This window comes from Hesperophylax consimilis, chromosome 20 (assembly GCF_061612785.1).
Source record: "Hesperophylax consimilis isolate HC1 chromosome 20, BYU_Hcon_1.0, whole genome shotgun sequence".
In the NCBI taxonomy this organism is placed as follows: Eukaryota; Metazoa; Arthropoda; class Insecta; order Trichoptera; family Limnephilidae; genus Hesperophylax; species Hesperophylax consimilis.
The window spans coordinates 25,790,963-25,803,215 of record NC_142855.1 but is presented as its reverse complement, the minus strand read 5'-3'; positions in this window follow the sequence as shown (position 1 = coordinate 25,803,215).

The window sequence follows — 12,253 nt, the reverse complement described above, 5'->3', positions numbered from 1 at the left end:
AACGAAATTAAGTACTTGGGGGTCATTATAGACAATCAACTGCGATGGGAGGCCCATATAAATTCTACAACAAAACGGCTTCGCAAATTATGCTACATTTTCTACTCTCTCAGATCTATCCTTAACCTACAAACACTAAGATGTGTATACTTTGCACTTTTTCAATCAATTACTACATATGGTATAGTGGGATGGGGAGGTTGTGCAAAAACGATTCTTCATCCCATGGTTTTAATTCAAAAACTGTTACTAAGGATAATATTCAAATGTAAGCCAACAAACCCATCAGAACCACTTTTTAGAAAACTCAGAATATTAGATATTCGACAATTATATGTTAAGACCATTCTCATATACATACGGAAAAATGACTTGGTGAATAAAACACAACAAAAAATTAACACCCGTTACTCGTCACACCTAAATTGTAAAATTCCCCAAACGAAAACAGCTTTCGCCCAGCGGCAGTTTTCTTATATTGCTCCCAAAATATTCAACTCGCTGAGTATTGATATCAGAAAATCAAAAACTCACAATTTGTATGTCATAAGTGTTCAAAATTGGTTATTTATAAAGGGAAGGAACTTTTTCAAGGAATGCCTGCCATCATTAAATTAAGCTCATTTTCTTTATTAGTCATTTTTGTTTTTCATTCAATTCTGTAAAGAAAAAAGTTTAATAATTAATTAATTAATCTTTATTTTCATTATTTCAACAAGTTCATTTTCATAATTTCTACTTTATTTTCATTATTTTAACAAGTAAAGTAACCTATTTATTTTCTGATTGTGTTCATTTTATCTCATTAATATCAACAGTTTAAAATACGGTTGATGTACACTTGAGCAATCTACTGAACTGGGAACCAGTAAAAGTATCACCTATTATACACATACATTGCATGTAAGAAAAAAATACTTAGATTAACAAGTTATCAAATATTACATTTATATAATTATATAAACCTATGTATATAAATTTCGACTACCATAATACGGGCGTGTGTCTAGTGTGGTAGTCGAAAAGCATGTAAAAACTGTACACATTAATATTTCATGAATAAAGAAAAAAAAAAAAAAAAAAAAAAAAAAAAAAAAAAAATACACTGAAAAATAATCTGTGTTTTCAGTTTACCCCAGAATTAGCACCCTACCTTATCAAATAAACAATAGCAAAAAATGCTTTATTATATAACCAGTGATAAATAAATTTGACGGTAGAGTTCTGTCTGCTTCAAACCTAATGTTTATTTAATTTTTTTTTATTTAATTTAAATCAAATTTAATAATATAATTATTAAGTTCTGCAAGTATTTTTTGGTTTTTGTTATTGTTACAGCTGTTTCGGCTTTCAAGGCCATTTTCAAACTGTATTGAAAGCCTTGAAAGCCGAAACAGCTGTAACAATAACAAAAACCAAAAAATACTTGCAGAACTTAATAATTATATTATTAAATTTGATTTTAATTAAATTTAAAAAAAACTTAAATGGAGTTCTACGAATTAAACACAAAAACAATAAATCAAACCTAATAACTTAAGATTTACTCCATAGAGGGCAATAGCAGTCACTTTTTAAGCATATTTGCTTAATTTAACCTTTCCCGTACCGTGCTTTAAACACCCTTGTCATGCCATGCTGTAACGCAGAGTTACTGTGTGGTTTTGAAATCTTTTCACGATGTTTTTTGGTTCTTGTAAATATTTTTCATGTGGTTACTTTAATTTACTGAAGAAAAAAATAGATATTGTGAATAAAACCTAAAATAATTTAAGAAAAATTCATTGGATAATAAAATATTTTTCACAAATCGATGAGTGTGGGGCTGTCGCTGCCATCATGCACCCAGCAAGCCACATGTGTTTGCGGAAGCGAGCTATTACTACACTATTTTACATACAGAAGGTCAAAAGTACATTCTATAATTAGATAGATTTAATAACAATGTAGATAAATGTATTTCGTATCACGAGGTGGTTTAACTACAAAAAAGACTTGCGTCTGGAAAATCATGTGTATGTGCCTAAATGTTGAGTTTGGTTTATTTTGCATGAGTAGCATGTTAGAGTGTACAGAAATATTAATACTTAAAGCGTGAAAATGTTTTTTTCCATAGAATGAGTGCGAACGTGGGTAATTAAGTTTGACTTCTGTGAACATGAATAGTTGCAGTAGACGCATATGAACGGTTTTTCCTTAGTATGAGTACGAATATGTGTAATCAAGGATGACTTCTGTGAACACGAATAGTCACAGTAGAAGCACGTGAACGGCTTTTCTTTAGTATGAGTGCGAACGTGTGTAATCAAGGATGACTTATGTAAACATGAAAAGTTACAGTAAGAGCATAAGAACGGTTTTTCTTTCGTATGAGTGCGAATGTGTCTATTTAAGGATGATTTATCTGAACATGAAAAGTTACAGTAAGAGCATGAGAACGGTTTTTCTTTAGTATGAGTGCGAATGTGGTTACTTAAGGATGTCGTATGTGAACTTGAATAGTTACAGTAAGAGCATGAGAATGGTTTTTCATTTGTATGAGTGCGAATGTGTCTATTTAAGGACGACTTATCTGAACATGTAAAGTTACAGTTAGAACATGAGAACGGTTTTTCTTTGGTATGAGTACGCTCATGTGGAGTTAAGTGTGACTTCTGTGAACATGAATAGTTACAGTAAGAGCATGTAAACGGTTTTTCTTTAGTATGAGTGCGAACGTGTGAAATAAAGTTTGACTTATGTGAACTGAAATAGTTACAGTAAGAGCATGAGAAAGGTTTTTCTTTAGTATGAGTGAGTAAATGTACAATTAGGTCAGGCTTCGAAGCAAGTTTTCTGTCACATTTAGAGCAAGGGAAAGATTTCGTCTCGTTAAATACCTTCCCATCGCGTTTTTGTTGAAAATAATGGATGTTCGTAGCTTTGAATGCTTCACCTGGAAGAGAAAACAATATTAAAACTCTCATTATAATTGGGGAGTGTTGCGAGGCTGAAGGTAGGGGAGAGGGGAAGGAGAAAGGGAAGAGGGAGGTGGGAAATACCTAATTATTCAGATCTCTTCGCCAAACACGGCTTAAGACATTTCAAGCAACATTTTGATACTGAGTGGTAGTCTCCCACCAGGGTGATATCGAGAGTATGTTCTACTCTACTGCCTTGATGTATGTTGATGTTGTTTACAAACAATGCTTGTTTTTATTTTCATTTAGTTCATTAAGATCTTAGAGTTATTTACTGATCTTACTACTGATCAGTCAGATTAAGAGTCAGCGAATACACACGTCTTTCTGTCGCGCCGTAATTAAATTTTTTTTTCGCGAGTTTTTATTCACTCTCGCACGAAATAATGAGTGATACCGTACTCTTTGAATTGAGAAGCATCATTCTCGAACAAAACAAAACAATAAACGAATTATTAATCCGTGTAAAGTCCGTGACAGAAATATTAAATCGACAGGCGACAAACAGTGTAAACACTAATGGTCTACCTACACCTCCCGCTACCGCCAGCTGGGCTGACGTCGCCGCACCGCCCGCCGCCCCCCCCCCCGCCAACCTGTTACACTAACCAAAGAACGTATGCGCACTAGGGCGGCCACCAAGGCCAAAAATAACGCAAGTCATCTCGAAGTCCCCACTACCAGCGGCGCGATCCCCAAAATATAGACGGCGGAACCACGCATTCTAACTTCCTAATCTGAAGCGAAAACCGCGCCAAATAAGGAAGAATGGATGAACGTCAAGCGCAGACAACGGACAAGCAAGAATCTGATTGTCGGTAATGGCGATAAATCCTCTAGTATAGTATCTAGGATTTCAAAGGACACCACAGTAGATGATATCCGAGCGCATCTAGAGAAAAATAATATAACAAACTGTGAGATAGAGAAATTCATCGCTAATTCTCAGGAATACGCAGCGTTCCGCACAGGAGTAACAGATGAGTTATACGATAAACTTTTGCAGGAAGATTTGTGGCCCCGAGGAGTACCGGTAAGAAACTACCGTTACTTAAAACCGAGACAAAATCCGGTTGATCTTAACAAAAACCGAGGCAAACAAAACGATTCTGCGGCCACTAAATGACTAGAGAGCAGAGTTAAAGTAAATTCACTGATGACTTCTTACATAGTGTTATTATACAAGACAACGACTTTATATTATTGTCAGAGACCTGGCTCAATGACAGTATTCATAAATGTATTCACTGTTCGATCAAAGATATGACGTCTTCAGAAAGGACAGAACTTCAGGCCAATCAAGAGGAGGAGGAGTGCTACTAGCCGCGAGACGTGATCGTGTCAAACAATGCCAGAGACTCACGTTTCTAGAAAATGATGGCGAAAACTTATGGATTAAGGCTAAAATAAATGAAATTAGTATTTATATATGTATAGTGTACATTCCACCGGCTTCACAGAGAACTACTTACTCTGATTTTTTCGATAAAATCATAGCTAATTTTAACTTTTTAGTAGATTAAAAAAATATTATTGTTGGCGATTTTAACTTACACTCCTGTGTGAGTCACAAAGCAACTCAAACAGATTTGTTATATTTTATGGAACTATTTCAATTGGAACAGAAAAACTTAATCACTAATATAACGAACAGGACACTGGACGTTATTATCAGTAATTTTGACTTAAAAGTGTTCAAATCCGTATACTCACTTGTTAGTGAAGATTCATACCACCCATCTTTATGTATAGAATTCGCGCTCAATGTAAGCAAAGCCTATTGTCGGAATTTATTAAATGACGACAGTGGAAATTGTGTTAAGCGAGGATGGAACCTAGAACGTGGTAATTTCGAATATTTTTTATGTTTACTTGAATTCTCACGACTGGAAACCCTTATTAAAACTTAAAGATGAAGAATTAGCAGTAGAATATTTTTATAGTGTAATTTATGACCCTTTTGACATGTGTTTTGAGAGAAAGCGTGTACCTTGTTTTGAAAGAAGATACCCTAAATGGTTTAATGGTGAGATTCTTAGTGACCTGAAAAAGAAATGCAAACTTCACAGAAACTGGAGGTGCACCGGATTGATAAGATATCGGGAAAAGTTTTGTATTCTACGATCTAAAATCAAACGTAGTATAAATATTGCGTATAAAGATTACATAAATAATATCGAAAAAAACGTCAAGAGTGATCCGAAATCCTTCTGGAAATTTGTATCCGAAAAGAGGAAAGACGGTGGGTTTCTAAACTCAGTGTCATGGAACGGAAGTACTCAAACTGGGCCCGATATTCCGGAAGCATTTGCGAATTACTTTAAGTCAGTCTATAGCAAACACAGTGCAGAATTTGACTCATACACCCCAGGCGGTTACTCTTTACTAGCTCAAAATGTTGAAATTTTAAGTGTAAATAAAAATGATTACCTAGCTGCAATTAAAAAACTAAAACCAAAAAAATCTGTTGGACCAGATTTTATTAACACAATTGTCCTGAAGGGATATGCAGATCCGTTAATGGTACCGCTTTTACATATCTTTAATATTTCACTTAGCTCCGGTAAGTTCCCCGACCGTTGGAAAATCTCAAAGGTCACGCCCTTACACAAAATCGGCGATAAATCATGTGTATCTAATTACAGACCTGTGGCAATTCTTTCAGCACCGGCCAAATTATTTGAACTCGTAATACAAAAACGTATATACTATAAAGTAAACCATTAAACTATTATACGTATCTCTAGTAAGAAGTCTAATTGAATATAACTCAGTAGTTTGGTCTCCATCTTATAAAATTCACATTAACAACATTGAGCGAATACAAAAAAAAATTTCTACGTTTTATAAATTTTAAATTAAATATCCCTGTCGAAGACTTAAAATACAATTTCTTACTAAATACTCTAAAAATACATACATTAGAATATAGACGTAAAATAAACGATTTAACGTTCTTATTCAAAATACTTAACTCTAAATTCGACTGTTGTGAACTCCTGCAACTTATAAACATACATACACCCACAGTAACAACACGACAAAATACAATATTCTACAGCAGCACACATAAGCGTAACTACATTGCCCACTCTCCGATAGAACGACATCTCACCATGGGAAATCATTACTTGGGTGATGTTGACATATTCAATACCAACTTGGCAAGTTTTGTGGATCATTTAAAACATTTATTTCAACAATACTCCTAAACACATCATGTAAACCAACAAATAGCTGTAATTTTCTGTTTTTGTTTCTTGTGTTTGTATGACTTGTTGCATAGCTTTTATCAAATGTAATTTTATTCTTATTTTTTATGTTTGAAAGTATTTGTCAAATTAAAATTATACTACCAACCATGTAAAAGCCCTCTGGGCGTTAAATAAATAAATAAAATAAATAAATAAAAAAAAAAAAATAAAAAGTAGAACCATTTCTCATATACCAGCAGCATGGGCTTAGAGAGGGCAGGTCTACAACGACCAACTTAATGGTATTTACGGATTACGTCTCAAATATATCAGACAACAACGAAGAAGTAGATGTCTCATATAATGATTTTGCGAAAGCTTTTAACAAAGTAGATCACCACATATTACTGAATAAACTTGAAAGCTTCGGCTTCTCATATATTCTGCTTTTGTTCTTTCATAATTATCTGTCTAACAGAAAACAATACGTTGTTTACGGGCAGTTCACATCGAAACACTACGCCACAAATTCTGGGGTCCCTCAAGGGTCTAATTTAGGACCACTATTATTTTTATGTTTATTAGTGACATAGGGATGTTTATAAGATTTGTAAAATTTTTGTTATTTGCGGATGACATTAAACTATACACCTGTATAACGACAAATGAAGACTCCATTCGTCTACAAATCGATATCGACGGTATAGTAGAGTGGAGTCATCAAAATAAACTTCATTTTAACAGTAGTAAGTGTACAATTATGTGCATTACAAGGGCAAAGCGTACTTTATATTTTAACTATAAAATGTCTGGTACCTCTCTAAAACATATTTCGATAACGAAGGATTTAGGAATCACTTTTGACACGCGTCTGACTTTTCAAACTCATATCGATTCGGTGTGCAACTCTGCAATGCGAATGCTGGGTTTTGTTATATGTAATTCGAAATCTTTTACGAATACAGCAGTCATAAAAATGCTTTATTTTACTCTGGTTCGCAGCATTCTTGAGAGTGGATCGATAATATGGGGACCCGAAGATGCCCTTTACTCAAATGATGTAGAAAAGGTGCAAAAAGGGTTTATGCGATACCTCTACATGAGAGAGTTCGGATATTACCCTTTATTGTATCCCTCTGATTTTCTTGCCGGAATGCTGGGGATAGAACGTCTAGACGTTAGGAGAAATATTGCAATGGTGTTAGTGGCGCACAAGCTGCTAAATGGGCACATTTGCAATCCAGATATTCTGGAACGAATTTCTTTTTATGTCCCTGATAATTTCATCACAGATTTACAGCACAGATTATTTATTTTTCCAAGGGGCAGGACCAACCTACCGATGATCATGCCTTTGGGGAGAATAACTACTTTGTTATCACATTTCTTCTGTGATTGACATTTTCAATTTGAACCAAAGAGAATTTAAGACGGCAATAAGTATACTATTTAACAAATCTGGTTAATCAGATAGTATTGATGTACTTACCCATGCAAATAAATGTATGTACTTACTTATTATAAACTGATATTTGTGAAATGTAAATGGATTATACTGTTTTTCACAATAAATCAATAAATACTAAATACTAAATGACATGTCAGGCCAATGCGAAAATGTTGACAAAGCGCTTTAAATGCCCGTCCACAAATTAAGCAACATTCACAAGAAAATTCAATAAGCCTTTTTAATAATGCTTTTTTTCGGAAATTAGTACGGGATGTGGGAGCATATCAAAAATATTTTTTTTACCCGAAGTTTTGTGAATTCTTTCAGAGTGTTCCAAGCTTTCCTTCTTAATATCTGTGAGTTCGATATCAATTTCTATATAAGATATATCACTTTCTTTTTTATCTTTAGTGCCTGGTTCTTCTTCGATGGTGACTTCCTGCAGATTAGAATTCTCTGTCGTGCTAATTTCACCTGCGAACAAAAACTTAATTAATAATTGGGTAAAGTTGTTGGGTGACTATACGACATGCCCCGATTAAATTTACGCAAACCAACATACATCAATATTTGGAGGTCGGCTAAATAGAAAATAACGAAAACGCTGTTAGATTGTTTTAGATTTAGGCAATCAATCGATTCTATTTGTGACAAATTGATAACTTTATCGGTTTGCTAGGTTTTTATAATTATAAGGTTCAATGAAAGAGTTCGTAAATGATGTATGTTTAATGTATAAGTACACATTAAACAAATCCCAGTCCTCTTCACTACGATTTCCTGTTCTCAGGAGGTCTGTAGTATTTTAAATTTGTATTATGTTTCAAATTGTCTTTAAATCGTCTTCATTTTTGTAAATTGATAATCACTTTTTTTCCGAGCCATGTATTAACTTTCGTTTTAAATATATTCATTTCCGTTATTGTTTTTGTTTGATTTGGTAAAGCATCGTATAGTTTTGTAGCATAGAATTTGAAATTTCTCCGTCCAAAAGATGAATTTGAATCGGGAGTAACCAGCATATCTCGGATTATTGCTCTGGTTGAGTAATTATATTGGGCAGTGGAGTACATTGTATACTTGGAAGTTTTAAATATTTCTTCCGTTGGAGTTCTAGCAGGAACTTTCAGAATTGTCTTAACTACTCCCTTTTGGGGTAAGTTAAGCCACTCTGTATGATTACTCAAGGCAGATTGCCATCCAGTTATTCCATACTATATTAGTATTAAGTATTGAGAAAATAGTTTAACCAACTTTCCGGAGATCTGAATTACAACAACACTATTGCAAAATTATTGTTTCAAGTGAAGCAAACATTCATTACTGTCAACATTGTTGATGATCCATCTCTTATACTTATAATTTCACTTTCATCAAAAAAAATCGAGATAACATTAACAACTGTCAACATTGTTGATAATCCATCACTTATCCTTATAATTTCACTTTCACCAAAAAAATTGCTGTCTTAAAAGACCAAACATAAATTTATGAATGGACTGCTGTAAACAGAAGTCCCCGATGCAATTTACGAGAAAATGGATATAGTTTAGGGTCAAACACCAATCTTGCAGCAACATTTCTTACCAGCCGTGAGATCAATTCTCATGGAATGTTCCAAACATTCCTTCTTCATGTCAGGCAGGTCTACCTCAACTCCTTTATTCGGCATGTCTCCTTCACCTTCTTTGCCAGTCCCTGGCTCCATTTTGATGGTGACACTCTCCGGATGAGGAAGGTCCATGGTACAGCTGTGAGAGTGTTCAACTAACAGCGGAATACTCTGAAAATCTACAGCATTTCGACAATTTAATGAAGTGAAGTATTATTTAAGTAGTATATTATAAAAGTATTAGGCAGCTGAAAGACAAAGAAAAACAGTTTACAGCATTATCTTAACCCCTCCGAAAATCGCCATGTAAGCACTTTAACTGTCTTTAACGAAATGACATTTTACGAAAACTTTTTGTTATTACCGCTTCACAATTAAAGCTCTATAAATGAAACATTTCTGAACGTAGCCGAATAGTAAAAACTGTTTTAGAAAAGTTACAAAATAAGCTTTCAAATTATTATATTACAAATAAATATTAGCATTTTTAAATATTAAAATTTAGAACGCAAACATTAAAAATAGGTTAAAAATGACTCACGTCATGTTTTTAGGTGAAAATGGTACTAAAATCACAGATTATGTAAACAAAAATATTTATTCTATTCTATATATGTGTAATAAACACTTTTATCACCTCATTTTTTTATCATTTCATATAAAAATATTTTATAAAAATTTAATATGTGAAGCGCGCGGCGCTACCGGCAGACATTTTGCGCGGGTAAAAATGTTGTGTCAATTATGCGACTGTCAGCAGATTCCTGTTTTGTATTTCCATAGACAACTTGGTAGTGATGTGTAGCTTGATCTATAATCGACCTTTTAGTTTTTGTTTGAGGGATGTAACTAAAATAATAACGGAGTAAGAACGATTTCTATGGAGAGACACGCGTTGACGTGTAAACACGCTTATTGTACTTGACTGCTATCGTTATTTTATCGTGTATATCTGCTTACGTTGCTGACCGGTTAAGAAGAAGGAGTCAACTCTTAGATCAGCAACATCATCAGCTGTAGGCAGACTGATGGAAATTAAGCGCAAGCTAAATACTAAGTTTGGTGATCGCGCTTTCGGAGCATCTGGGCCGAAGGCTTGGAATAAACTCCCTCTAAAACTAAGATCCATATTATGACCAACAGAATTCAGGTCTTAATTAAAAACTTACCTTTTTAAGCTGTCATACCCTTAAATAAAATATACCATTCCTTAGAGAAAGTCCAATTATATCCAATTATGTCCTAAATCTAAATTTCGCTTATAAACAATAAGTTAATGTTAATTAAGTGTTAATCTCAAGTGACCTACCAGGTATTTGGTACTGTATATTATCTGGATATATAGATAGAAATAATATAGCTCATTCTAGAAATGTATTTTATATTTGTACTGAGCCCTTAAGGTGATTTTGAACAAATACGGCGGAGTATAAATCATCCGAATTATTATTATTATTAAATGCAATATGCTCTTACACAACAAAAACGTACAAACAGAAAAAATACTGTTTTATTTAACAACAAAATAAAATTAACTCCGCCCACTTTACACCATTAACTAATTTTTATAGCTTAACTCTATTATTTCACAATTCTAATTAAATTCACACGAAACAAACAACAAAGAAAAATATGCGAAGCAGACAAAAGTTAAGGATGCGACGAAGAGTCGAACTCGGAACCTTTGTCTAGCCGAGAGGACGCTGTTATCTATATACTATATACTAACTTACCATCAGCAATTCCTCTCGGAAGAATGATGGGCCTTCTAAACTCACTAGCCTCTGACATCGACATTTTCCACCTGAGCATTACTAAATTTAAATTGCTAATTAGGCAATTATGATTGTATAATGTATCTTTGTTATTGGATATTTTTATTCTGTAAATATACATTTGAAATATAAATAAATAAATAATTTTATGTCAGATCTGATGTATCCCATCCGAGGTTGCAACATCTTAAAGAAGGATTACTCCCAGGCATAGTAACCAAACAATACTTAGAAAAGTATTACAGTAAAATAAATCAACAATACGGAAGTAACCAAACGATTAGACAAGGTAAAAGTACGTAGAAATCCGCAATATTACGTCACGTGAATTCAAATAAATTTAATATTATATTATATATTTTTATAAATAGCGAACTGAAGCGGGACTTCAAAAGCGTGTCATTTCCTCGCACACTCTTCGCGTAGAAGTGTCACACGGTCGATTGTATTGGAGTATTTGTTCCCGTTTTTTAACAAAAATCTCTGATTTTTAATTGAATTTGAAAACTATGTAAAATATTATTTTTTAATTCAGTGCATAAATGTATAGCGGGGGAAAACCTAAAATCTGTATCCAGAATTTATTATATTTATAGAGTTATTAAAGTTATTAGAAGCAATGTGTAGTAAATACACACCACAGATAAGGAAAGGTTAAGTAATCGTGTGATTTAACTGATTATTTTGTCAATCAATAGCTACGCTATTAATTCATACTGTAATTTGATTAACATTTAGGTTATTTGTAAATTAATTCAAATAAATTTAATTATATTATATGTTTTTAAAAAGTAAATTTTCGATGTTAAACACAAAAAGGTGGAAAAGGAAGAAAACATAACCGAAAAACTCAAACACGAAAGGTTATGTAGAAAAACGTAACGGTAAAATGGTCAGAAATATCACAAAGACTTAGAAGTAAGCTGTTAAAAAATCAGAAAACGAATTAATAATAAAAAATATAAATCTACCCACTTACAAGGCGAAGCGCAAAGTTTCAATGTCAGTGTGTTTCAATGACGAGAAATGTAACCTAATATATGAAGTAGTTGAGCAATTGTCCCGGAAAAAGTTAATTCAACATCTTCAGATATTATTGTGATGATTTAGAATTGAAAAAATTGCAAATTACAAGTAATTAATGCGATATTAATTCTGAAATCGGTGCAACCACAGCTGTCAGAAAGATTTTACCATAGATAAAGGATAACTGCAGATAGTTCACCAGAGGTGATACCAACACTACAAAACTTGTAAATTAA